Genomic DNA, 12381 nt, shown 5'->3' with positions numbered 1-12381 from the left:
ATCTCTACTCTCTGGAGCAATTTTAATAGGATGCAAAGCTACCCGGACCATTTTGCTGATTGAGCTCATTCCTTCTGTAGACCCTGATTCACACTGTTGTCCAATTTGTCTGTGAGGGAGAGATATTGCATGGTTTCTGCTTGCCCAAGAGGTGGGTTAGATACGACTCCAGAGGTGTGCATCTGGAAAACCAGTGTTACGTGGTCCAAATGGTTCAAGAAACAATTTCAAATCAATTTACATTGTTAATTCTATTCATCTTTGCCCTCTACTTTATATAACCGACAGCATTACCGACAGCATCAGAACATATTGCTGCAATGATTATAAAATCCATCAAAAAACCCTGATTTCCAAGCTATCTGACATTTAATCATGTCCTCTCACAAGAGTATGGTCAAAAAGCTCTCAGTAACTTACTTTCATAGGGCTCAATTTCCCCCAAAGCATTTTTTTTGGCGTACTTGAAGAGTTACGCACCATTTTTTGTGGCCCGAGTATGCCCTTAGGATCTCTTCAAGGGGGGGGGGGGGCGGAGCCTTGATCTGTGCCAAAAAGATTGGACTGCCATAGTAACCTGTGAGTTCTCCTGCCTGAGGGCGAGTTCTGTCAGTTCTCTATTACTACTCTTATGGAGAATTTAATCCTATACAACTTTATAGAACTGTCAGTATGTTTGAACTAAATAATTCTCATTGGTAAAATCATTGAGTGTGGTGCATTGGAGCATCTTATGTATGCGTTCTGTGACTTCTCTTGCCTGCCGGTGCGATCTCTTGCGTTCTCCTGCCTGCTGATGATTCCTATCAGTGCTCCTGGCCGGGTGGCCCCCTCCTTCCCTGTCAAAGGCTTCCCCCCACTCCCTCTCTCTTCCACCCCCATCTCTCTCTTCCCCTCTTTCTTACCTTTTCTGCTGCTGCTGTCCGGGCATCTGCTGCATTTACCTGCACCGATTTCCTTACCTGCGTCGATTTCTTTAACTCTCCGCAAGGGTTTTCCCAAGTGGCCACATACGCTGGCCTAAGTAGAAATGGAGTAACTATTAGCTGGACAAAGTTGCTCAAATGGCCAGAACTGGCATGGGTGGCTGGTAATGCCTCCTTTTGAGAAAAAAAAAAACGAACCTAAAAAAAACTTAACTAAGTGAGTTACGCTGGTGCAAATTGATTGGGGACACTGGGGATTTTTAAGTTACGCCAGAAAAAGCAGCCTACTCCAAAAAAAAAACCGGAGCAACTCCTGGCCAAAATTGAGCCCTAGGTCAGTGAGCAAATCCACCCACCTGACTACTGCAGCTTGTGATGGTGCTTGGAGTATTTAAATTCTTACTGTGAATCAGAATTACTATTGCTTTGGCTTGTATTTTGGAATGTAAAACATGAATGTTAATTTTCTGAGGGATCGATTTATTTAATCTTTTCGCCGAAAGAAATTTGTTGAAAATAAATATAGCTTCAGCAAAATATACTTTTATACAGTCATTGGACAATTAAAGCCTACCCTAGGATAAATCCGCACATTAACTTCTCTGTGTTGGAGGCAGCCTAATTTAAATCCAATTTCCACTCTGTTTAAAAAGACATTTTAATCAGTCTGGTAGAGTAATAAGGAAAATACTGAGTTTTGTGCAAATTTGAAATGAATCCTGCTTTCTCCACACTCAAAGGGCAAATGAATGTGAAGATAAACATTGTATTACAGTCACATTTAATGTTTCAGACATGTAGGATATCTTCTGCTGAAACTCCTCAATGCTTTTATCAAGTTCTCACATTCCCTCTCACTGCATCTTCCACAAACCTCAGCTCACCTGGAGCTCAACAGCCTGAGCCCTCTCCTGCACAAACTCCTGTATATCTATCATTGCCATCTTCACCTACCTCCAATACCCCCCTGTGCCCACTGCCCCATTGTTTTCAAATCCTTTTATGGTCACCTCACCCGATTTGGGAGATCTGCAACTCTAAGTCACAGCTGACATCCTCCATTCCTCTGACTCTACACTATTCCGCCCTTGCCTCAGCTCATCCGCTACTGGTGAGCTTCGATGTTGAGAAGATATCCGTTTGGTGTTATCGTCCGTGGCCTTGCACGCCTGGGCGATCGCGATGGCCCTGCTCAGGTCTAGGGTTTCGGCAGCCAGCAACTTCCGAAGAATGGCCTCGTGGCTGATGCCCAGCACGAAAAAGTCCTGCAGCATTTGCCCCAACGCAGCTCCAAAATCGCAAGGTCCCGCGAGGCGTCTCAGGTCGGCGACATAATCCGCCACGTCCTGGCCCCCGGAGCGATGGTGTGTGTAAAAACGATACCTGGCCATGAGGATACTCTCCTTCGGCTTGAGGTGGTCCCGAACCAGCGTGCACAACTCTGTATATTCCTTCTCTGTTGGTTTTATGAGTGCAAGCAGATTCTTGATGAGGCCGTATATTTTAGGCCCACAGACAGTGAGGAGAACCACCCTGTGCTTGGCCGTGTTAGTGTCTCCTTCCAGCTCGTTGGCCACGAAGTACTGGTCGAGACACTCGACGAAGGCTTCCCAATCATCACCCTCTACGAATCTCTCTAATATTCCAACAGCAGCCATGGTTGCGTGAAGGTTCGTATTCTGTTACTCGTCGCCAAATGTCAGTATAGAAGAACTCAACGAGGCTGAGTACTGTGAGCTAAACTTAGTGTGACTTTAGTCTTCTTTATTACAACTCCAGAGTGCCTAAACAACATGGCAGCCAACCATTTATACTGGCCCTGCACGTGTGTGCAGGTGACCATTAGGACTCCAACAGTCGCGCCCTCTGGTGGTAAGTATTACATAGTTACATACATAACACATAATACTCCTGTGAAGCGTCTTAGGACATTTCACTAAATTAAAGGTGCTATAAAAATACAAGTAGTTGTTGTTTCTGTCCTTATCCACTCTATCCTAGCACTCTCCATAAGGAATGCTATATTAAGGAATATAAAGTCATTATTGACTAGCACCAGTCCATAATGATACTGAGGGAGATTTTCATGTGCCTGATTCCATCGGGCAAGAGATGGATGGTGTGAGCCTGGGTCAATTCAACAAAAAAAGTAACAAAAGAAAAAAAAAAAAGCACCACAGAGGTTGGAAATGACGAGCAAATGTTGGAAACAGACTGTAGATCTACCAGTACCAAAAAGACAAAAACAAACCAACACTCAAACGTAGACCATCCCCCTGGCCAGAACTATGTTCTGACAAAGGGTCTACATCCTATGGGCCCGATTTTCGGCAGTTTGTGACCCGGTTTTCGCAGCGATGACCCTCCGCGGCGAAAACCACAGCCGGTGGGATCCGTTGTATAAAAGCGAAATACTGCGGATGCTGGAATCTGGAATAAAAACAGAAAATACTGGAAATCTCAGCAGGTCAGGCAGCATCTGTGGAGAGGAAGCAGAGTTAACGTTTCGGGTCGATAACCCTTCAAGTCATCGACTGGAACCCTGGGGTACCTGTTCGTGGTGGCACTTCCAAGTACCGCCGGGGAGAGGTGCACCAATGTGCAACAACGCGGATTGCATTTGCGTCGTACCCGACCCCTACGCCGCGTCCAGATTAGCGACAGTTCAAACCTGTCGGTGCAGCCCTGCCAGCAGCGGTATGTATGAAAACCTGCAGAAAAGGTAAATTGAAGTTTAAAACATTTTTTTTTTCAGTGATTCGATAGTTCAGGGTCTTCTAAATGTTTTTGGAATGTTTTTTTTTATTGTTTCCCCCCCCCCCTCCCAAGGCCTCTCTCGCAGCGCTCCCGGCCCTGGACTACAGTTGTCGAAACTCGAGGTTTGCGCCGCGAATAGTCAAGCAATGCCTCCTTTATTGATGTGTAAAGGTCAAAAGTTCAGCCTAAAAATGGTAGCACAGCGAAAACGGTAATTTTGATGTAAAACTACCATTTTCGCCGAAAACCGAAAATCCCGTCCAAAATGTAAACCCATTTCCCCTCTCCCTGAACATTCATACCCTATCCAGAACCCTCTGCTGTAAAGATAATGGGTGATAGAACTACGGTTGGAAGTTGCTGAAATCACAGCACAAAGGATGAGCTACGATTTCTGACACTTGCATTGAGCTTCACTGGAACAAAATAGATGGCCAAAAATAGAGAGGGAATGGAAGGGGGATATACTAGATTGAAAAACATGCTTATAAATTGTTGTCTCGCCTGGAAGGAGGGAAGCCCTTAGACAATGGTGTGGAAAGAGCTGAATAAACAGGTGATGCATCTGCTATGGCTACATGGGAAAGTGCCATGGGATAGGCAACTGGAGGTGTGAGTGATGGAAAATTGAATAAGTCTATCCCAGTGAAAACAATCCCTGTGGGCATCAGAGCAGGGAAGGGAGGGTGAAAATAGCCTTCCTGTTGGGATCATTTTGTAGGTGCCGCAAATGATGGATGATCTAACGAAACAGAAGTTGATGAGGTGGAAAGTGAGGACAGGAGGCAAGTTGCCATTGTGTGGGCCAGGGTGAGAGCAGGAGTGTGGAAAATGGGACAGATGCAGTCAAGGGTCCTGTCAACCATGTTCCGGGAAACCTCAGCTGAGGAAGAAGGAGGACTCTTCAGATGCTCTGGTGAGGAAATTGGAATCATCAGACTACAGTTCTGGTGTCTCGGGCATTGGGCTGTGTTTTTCTCAGTTTCAGACTGACAGTCCAATTAGTGACGATTTTTATCATCCCACAACTGGTGATGGCTTGTTCAGCCACTATGGCACTACAAATCTCTGCAGTTTCCTTCACATTGCCCCCTCTCTTACGGCCTTTAAAAATCTCCAAAGCCCCCCCTCTTTGACAGTGCCTTTAACATCCCATCCTCGCTCCTCCATTCCCCTGTATCGAGTTCCTCCTGATTAAATGCATCGTGACATCTTCCTGTGAGTGAGGAGTGCTGTTGTTGTTGCTAAGCTCCAATTTATGAGTTGTAACGGAGCTTAAAGTCAGCGCTTTTGCTTCATGAAATTTGACAAAGACACGAGGAGAGGGTGAAGGCGAGACACACAGAGCGAGAGACAGAGAAAACAAGAGAGCGACAGGGAGCGGCAGATGAGGAGCAGGTTCAATAATTGATTGGCTTTTCCAATTTTTACTTTGTTTCAAAGTGAGCATTAGCAAGGTTTTCAACTAACTCAATCAATTGCCACAATGCTGCTACCTTTAACTGCTTAGGTATTGGACTTTCAAAATGGAGGAAACCTAATTTTTTTTTAAATCATTTAAAATTGTTCTTTGAACTTACATTATTTATTTTATACACAGTAGCTATCCAAACTAATGTCATTTACAGCACTTCCAAAGATAAAACTCCTTGGCCCTCAGGATTAAATAATTGATGCAAAACATCGTATTGCACTATCATCTACATCATTTATGTCTTCCAAATGCCTACAAAGTGCTAAAGCAGCGTTAAAAGAGATTAAAATAAATTATATCTTAAACATTATTGAGAAGGTATTCATTTTTAATAATCTGCCTGGGCTCTAATTAAAACGATTAATAATGAAAAGAGGAATCACACCCATTTTTAGTGAGGTCTGAAAGTGCTCAATACTTTAGCTGGCTGTCTATGCCCCTCCTTCTGAATATCATTGTCAATAGTAATAATAGAGCCAATTTCACGATCATTAAAATTAATTGACAGAAAATCATATGCTGTGGGCTTGAGATTACCTGATCTCTTCCTTCTTTGTGGTGTTCTTTGTTCAGTGCACCAGATCACAGAACTCACCCTATTATTTTGTTCGATAACTTGCAAATTTGAGAATTGGTTGGATAGTTAGGACTAAAAGTCTGAGATGTGCCTTATTACATCCTGTTGCTATCAATAGAGAATATGGAAAGAAAATACTGCTTACAAAGACTTAAAAAAAAATAGCATACACACCAGAAAGACATTGATGTGCAGATACAGAGGTTATTACAGTCGGCAGTGCAAGTCGATAAAGCCATAAAAAAGGAAAATGGAGTCCTTGATTTTATATCTTTGATCTTTGTGTACGAATACTGTATGAGGAGGAAGCTCTGGTAATCTTCAGAAGTGAGACCACAGAATGTACTGGATGTGGGGAAGTATGAGGTCTGCTGCCAGCTAAAATAACCTTCTGCTAGTCTTTCGTCTCAACCTTTCACTCATTTACTAGCAGCAAAGCATAGACTGAAATCCTTTATCTTGGCGGACCTCCGACTAAAAGCTAGCGGTGGCGGCTGCTCAGAGGAAGGGCACCAAGACTGTTCTCCGTTTCTTTTTCTCTAGCTGGAGCATGTGGTGACATTAAGGGTATCTGCAATAGAGGCAACCCATGCCAGACACCCCAGCAGCAGTTGGTGGTGCCCACATAGACACGCAGACCGTTGCCATAGAGGCCTGGACTCCCACAGAGCAGTAGGCTGCGTCTTCCGGGGTCGTTACAGAAACCACAATGCAAGGCTCGCTAATCTCATTGGCACCACGAGGGCTGCTGTCTTGTCCTTTAGTGGCTTTGGTGAGGTACAGGGGCGGATTAACCATGGGGCTGCAGCCCCAGGCCCACCAAATAAATGTAGGAAAAAAAATATAAGGCCTCCCAAATAGGCTGAATAAAATAGACAATAAGAGAGGAAAAACAAACCGAGGAAAATATTGTTTATTAACCTAACATGTGCATACTTATTTTTGCAGAGAGAAGTTCTTCACTACTTACCTGTGTTATTATTTAACTGTGTCATTACATAATATATTTAATGTAAAATATATGTTAATATATATTATATTACATTAATATATTATAGTATAAGTCCACATGAACGAACATAACTATAGGCCCATTTGGATCAGTTTGCCCCAGGCCCATCAGGCCTTTACTCTGGCCCTGGACACGCAGCAGGGGCAAGGCTGGAATGGACATGGACGATGGTCCTGTCTCCCAGTACGTCCTTCCGGCAGTGCCTCAAATGTCTGCACATGTGGCAGAGACTACACAGCTGCCCATGCAGCTGTGGAAGTGCCGCAGCCTACAGCCCCACCTGAGCCCCAGGAGGCCCTTCCTTACACACACTCAGAAACCAGTCAGCTCACGTACTCCAGCCACTCGAGTAGTACTTAGAACCACATGACTAAGCTTAAGAGTATAATCGGTACAACCTGCCACTACGGAAGCAAACACCAGGCATTCGCATAAATTAGGTGACTTTGCCATTAAAAATCTAATTGCATTGAAGCTGCGTGCAGGGAAGGTTATTGCAACATTTCTAGCGTGTTTCATCAGCTGGCAGAGTTTCCTGGAAGATGTAAGGCACTGCAGGTGAAGACAAACTTGTCAAGGATAAGGGAAGATCTAGGCAGGACTGTTAATACTGATATGTCCTTACCATACAGTATAAATGCACACGAGGCCCATACTTGAGAGGAAGTCACTCTGTGAACAGTTACCTTTATTACCAAGAACTCAAGAGAACGATGGTGGATGGAGCTTCCCCTTTTATACCGGAAAAGTCGAGGCTAGGAGTGTCTCCCACAAGTTCGCCCCTGTGGTCAGTGTTCTCAAGTTGTCCAACTTAGGTCAGCTTATACATGGGCTACAATGACAGTTGAATACATGACATCACCTCCCCCCCCCAAAGTCTTATTGGGATCACAGGTTAAGTCTCTCTGGTGGTTTACGCTCCCTTGTAGAGCGCCGAAGTTGGGGCTCCAGTTGTTGGGCACTGGTCTGAGTGTCTGCTGTTTGCGGTGCCTCAGGCCTGTCCGGACTGCCCACAGTGACTGGGCTCTCCTCCACTTGGTTCCGGTGTTCAGTCACCTGTGGTGGAGTAAACTCTATGTCGTGTTCTTCTTCTGCTTCTTCTATGGGGTTGCTGAACCTCATTTTAGTTTGATCCACGTGTTTGCGGCAGGTTTGTCCATTGGTAAGTTTAACTACCAAAACCCTATTCCCCTCTTTGACAATCACAGTGCCTGCAAGCCATTTGAGTCCTGCAATGTAATTAAGGACAAAAACAGGGTCATTGACATCAATACATCATGCCCTCACATTCCTGTCATGGAAGTGACATTGTGACTGACGCCTGCTCTCAACAATTTCTTTCATAGTAGGGTGTATAAGGGATAACCTGGTTTTGAGCATCCTTTTCATTAGCAGCTCTGCGGGTGGAACCCCTGTGAGCGACTGTGGTCGGGATCTATTGGCCAACAGGAGGCGTGATAAGCGGCTTTGTAGGGAATCCCCTTGGATTCTGAGCATCCCGTTTGATTATCTGCACTGCTCGTTCCGCCTGGCCGTTTGAGGCCGGCTTGAACGGTGCCGTTCTGACATGGTTGATTCCATTGCCTGCCATAAAGTCCTGGAATTCAGTGCTTGTGAAGCACAGGCCATTGTCGCTGACCAAGACGTCCGGTAGACCATGGGCAGAGAACATTGCCCATAGACTTTCTACCGTGGCAAAAGATGTGCTTGAATTTAAAATGGCTCACTCAATGCATTTGGCGTAGGCGTCTACTACAACCAAAAACATTTTTCCCATGAAAGGACCTGCGTAGTCCACGTGGATGCATGACCATGGCTTGGCGGGCTAGGGCCAGATCCAGGGGCTAAGGGGGGCTTCCCTGGGTGCATTGTCCAGCTGAGCACACGTGTTGCACCTGCGAACACAAAGTTCCAGGTCTGCATCTATCCCTGGCCACCAAACGTGTGACCTGGCAATTGCCTTCATCATGACAATGCCCGGGTGCTCATTGTGAAGTTCTCTGATAAACACCTCTCTGCCCTTCTGGAGCATGGCTACTTGGTTTCCCCACAGTAGGCAATCGGCCTGAATCAAGATTTCATCCTTCCGCCTATGAAACGGTTTAAACTCCTCAGGGCATGCCCTGTACGTGGCTGCCCAGTCCCCATTCAGGACACATTTCTTAACTAAAGACAGTAGCGGGTCTTTATTTGTCCAGACTTTAATCTGACGGGCTGTCACAGGTGAGCCTTCACTTTTGAAAGCTTCAACAGCCATGACCATTCTCAGCATCATGCTCAGCTGCCCCCTCAGTGGTGGCTAGTGGGAGCCTGCTGAGTACATTGGCACAGTTTTCAGTGCTCGGTTTGTGCTGAATTGTGTGGTCATAGGCGGCTAACGTAAGTGCCCACCTCTGTATGCGGGTCGACGCATTTGCATTTATGGCCTTGTTGTCAGCCAAAAGGGACGTTAGGGATTTGTGATCCGTCTCCAGCTCAAATTTCCTGCCAAACAGGTAGTGGTGCATTTTTTTTTTACTGCATATACACATGCTAGCGCTTCCTTTTCTACCATCCCATAGCCCCTTTCTGCCTGGGACAGACTTCTGGAGGAATAAGCTATCGGCTGTAGCTGACCATTGACATTCACATGCTGCAACACACACCCGACCCCATAGGACGACGCATCACACGTTAAAACTTGTTTCTTACACGGGTCATATAACGTTAAAAGTTTGTCGGAGCATAACAAATTGCGTGCTCTATCAAAAGCCCTTTCCTGGCTGTCCTCCCAGACCCAATCGTGACCTTTGCGTAAGAGCATGTGTAGCGGCTCTAGCAGCGTGCTCAATTTGGGAAGAAAGTTGCCAATATTGTTCAGGAGCCCCAGGAACGAACGCAGCTCCATCGTATTACAGGGTCTGGGTGCTCTCTGGATCGCTTCCGTTTTGGACGCAGTAGATCTGATCCCGTCTGCTGCTACCCTCCTCCCCAGGAATTCTACCTCTGGAGCTAAGAAAACGCACTTCGCCTTTTTCAGTTGCAGCCCTACCCGGTACAGTCTGCGTAACACCTACTCCAGGTTGTGGAGGTGTTCTTCAGTATCGTGACCCGTGATGAGGATGTCGTCTTGAAAAACCACCATCCTTGGAATCGACTTGAGGAGGCTTTCCATATTTCGCTGAAGGATTGCGGCGGCCAAAAGAATCCTGAATGGACATCTGTTATACTCAAACAACCCCTTGTGCGTCGTGATGGTGGTCAGCTTCTTCGACTCACTCGCCAGCTCCTGGGTCATGTAAGCTGAGATCAGGTCCAATTTTGAAAAAAGTTTGCCACCGGATCGCAAAGAGGTCCTCCGCTCTCAGTAGCGGGTACTGGTCTTGGAGTGACACCCGATTGATGGTGGCCTTGTAATCGCCACATATCCTGACCGACCCATCCGCCTTGAGCACTGGCACGATCGGGCTCGCCCAGTCACTGAATTCGACTGGCGAGATGATGCCTTCCCTCAGCAGGCGGTCCAATTCGCATTCTATCTTTTCCCGCATCACGTATGGCACCGCTCTGGCTTTGTGGTGTACTGGCCTGGCGGCTGGGTTTATGTGAATCACTACCTTGGTCCTCATGAAAGTGCCATTGCCGGGTTGAAATAATGAGTCAAGTTTGTCCAGGATCTGTGAGCATGATACTCGCTCCACAGAAGAAATTGCATTGACATCGCCCCATTTCCAGTTCATGACATCAAGCCAACTCCTCCCCAGTAGTGCAGGACCATCGCCCGGGACAATCCAGAGTCGTAACCTGTTCTCCAAATCTTTGTGTGTCACGACTACCGTGGCGCTGCCTAGCACCGGAATGATCTCCTTTGTATATGTCCATAGCAGTGCTTCAATCGGCATTAATTTTGGCCTCCTGGCCTTGGACACCCACAACCTTTCAAACTGTTTGATACTCATCAGGGACTGACTGCCCCCCGTGTCTAGCTCCATTAATACTGGGATGCCATTGAGGAGCACTTTCATCATTATAGGTGGCGTCCTGGTAAATGAGCTGTATATGTGCTCCACATGAACTCCCTGAACTTCAGCTTCTAGCGATTTCCCCCAGTATTCATTTGGCCTCGTAGGGCTTACATCGGGCCCGTCCTTCTCGTACATCAACCTGGCTGCAGGCTTCCTGCACATACGTGTCAAGTGACCGCTGACATTGCAGTTTCTGCAGGTATACTGCTGATACCTGCAAGCTCTGGCTGGGTGTTTGCCTCCGTACCTCCAGCATGAGCTGAAGGCAGCATTGTTGGAAACAAAAAGCCCATTACCAGTCGATCGTCTCTGACTATCTCTGTAACTGTCCTTAAGTACACCATTAACAGGTGTTGATGGCCCCATTACTGGCCGCATTGTCCATTGCGATGGCATGAATCGCCATTCAGCTAGTCATTGTCTCTGTTGAATTCCCCCTTTGGGTTCGACTGCATACTGGGGCATGTCCAATCGCCCTTGTCTGCCTAGAGAACTGTGTGCCGCATTAACAATGTTGACTCCCTGGTTGTTTGCCGCATTTGAACCAAGATTTTTGCCATAAATCATTCTGGTCTCTTCCTCCCCTGAGGTAAATGTCTGGGCTATCAGAGCCGCCGCTTTGAAGATCCAGTCTTTGGTCTCAGTCAGTTTCCTGAAAGCCTCACCGTGCCCGATGCCCTCAATAAAAAAGTCTCGCAGTATCTCCGCTCTACATGCATCTGAGAACTTACATAGGCTCGCCAGTCGCCGGAGATCTGCCACGAAGTCTGGAACGCTTTGCCCTTCTCACCGCCCGTGCTTGTAAAACTGGTGTCTCACCATGTGCATGCTGCTCGCCGGTTTAAGGTGTTCCCCGATCAACTTGCTGAGCTCTTCGAACTTCTTGTCCACCAGCTTCTCTGGCGCTAGAAGGTCCTTCATCAGGGAATACGTTCTGGATCCATAAACAGTCAGGAGATGAGCCCTGTGTTTGTCAGTCGAATCCTCTCCCAATCATTTCTTAGTGACAAAACTTTGCTGTAGTCTCTCAATAAAGTCGTCCCAATCATCACCAACACAGTACCTCTCTTCTGTGTTGCTAGTGGCCATGGTTGCGCGGTTTAAATCCCAGTTTCTCGTCGTCAATGATATGTCCTTACTATACAGCATAAATGCACACGAGGCTCATACTTGAGAGAAAGTCACTCTGTGACCAGTTATCTTTTATTATCAAGAACTCAAGAGAGCGATGGTGGGTGGAGCTTCCCCTTTTATACCGGAAAAGTCCAGCTTAGGAATGTCTCCCACAAGTTCACCCCCTGTGGTCAGTGTTCGCAAGGTGTACAACTTAGGTCAGCTTCTACATGGGTTACAATGACAGCTGAATACATGACAAATACAATGGTCACATTTGCAAGTTAAAAGTTATCCTGTGGAACAGCTAACGTAATGGATTGTGCAGCTGGCATTGGGGTTTTGCTCTGCAGCCCCCTCAATCTCCTCCAGCTCTTCCTTGTATTCACTTGTTGCATCTGGGGCCTATCTCCTCTGGGACCTCCATGCCGATGGATCGTGCATGGCAAGTTTGTGCAGCATGCACCACACAACAATCCTTGAAACCTTAGTCAGACTATCCATATCCATCCAGGCTC

Source organism: Pristiophorus japonicus, chromosome 16 (assembly GCF_044704955.1).
Source record: "Pristiophorus japonicus isolate sPriJap1 chromosome 16, sPriJap1.hap1, whole genome shotgun sequence".
NCBI lineage: Eukaryota > Metazoa > Chordata > Chondrichthyes > Pristiophoridae > Pristiophorus > Pristiophorus japonicus.
The sequence above is the reverse complement of the archived record's forward strand: the minus strand, read 5'-3'. Positions refer to the sequence as shown.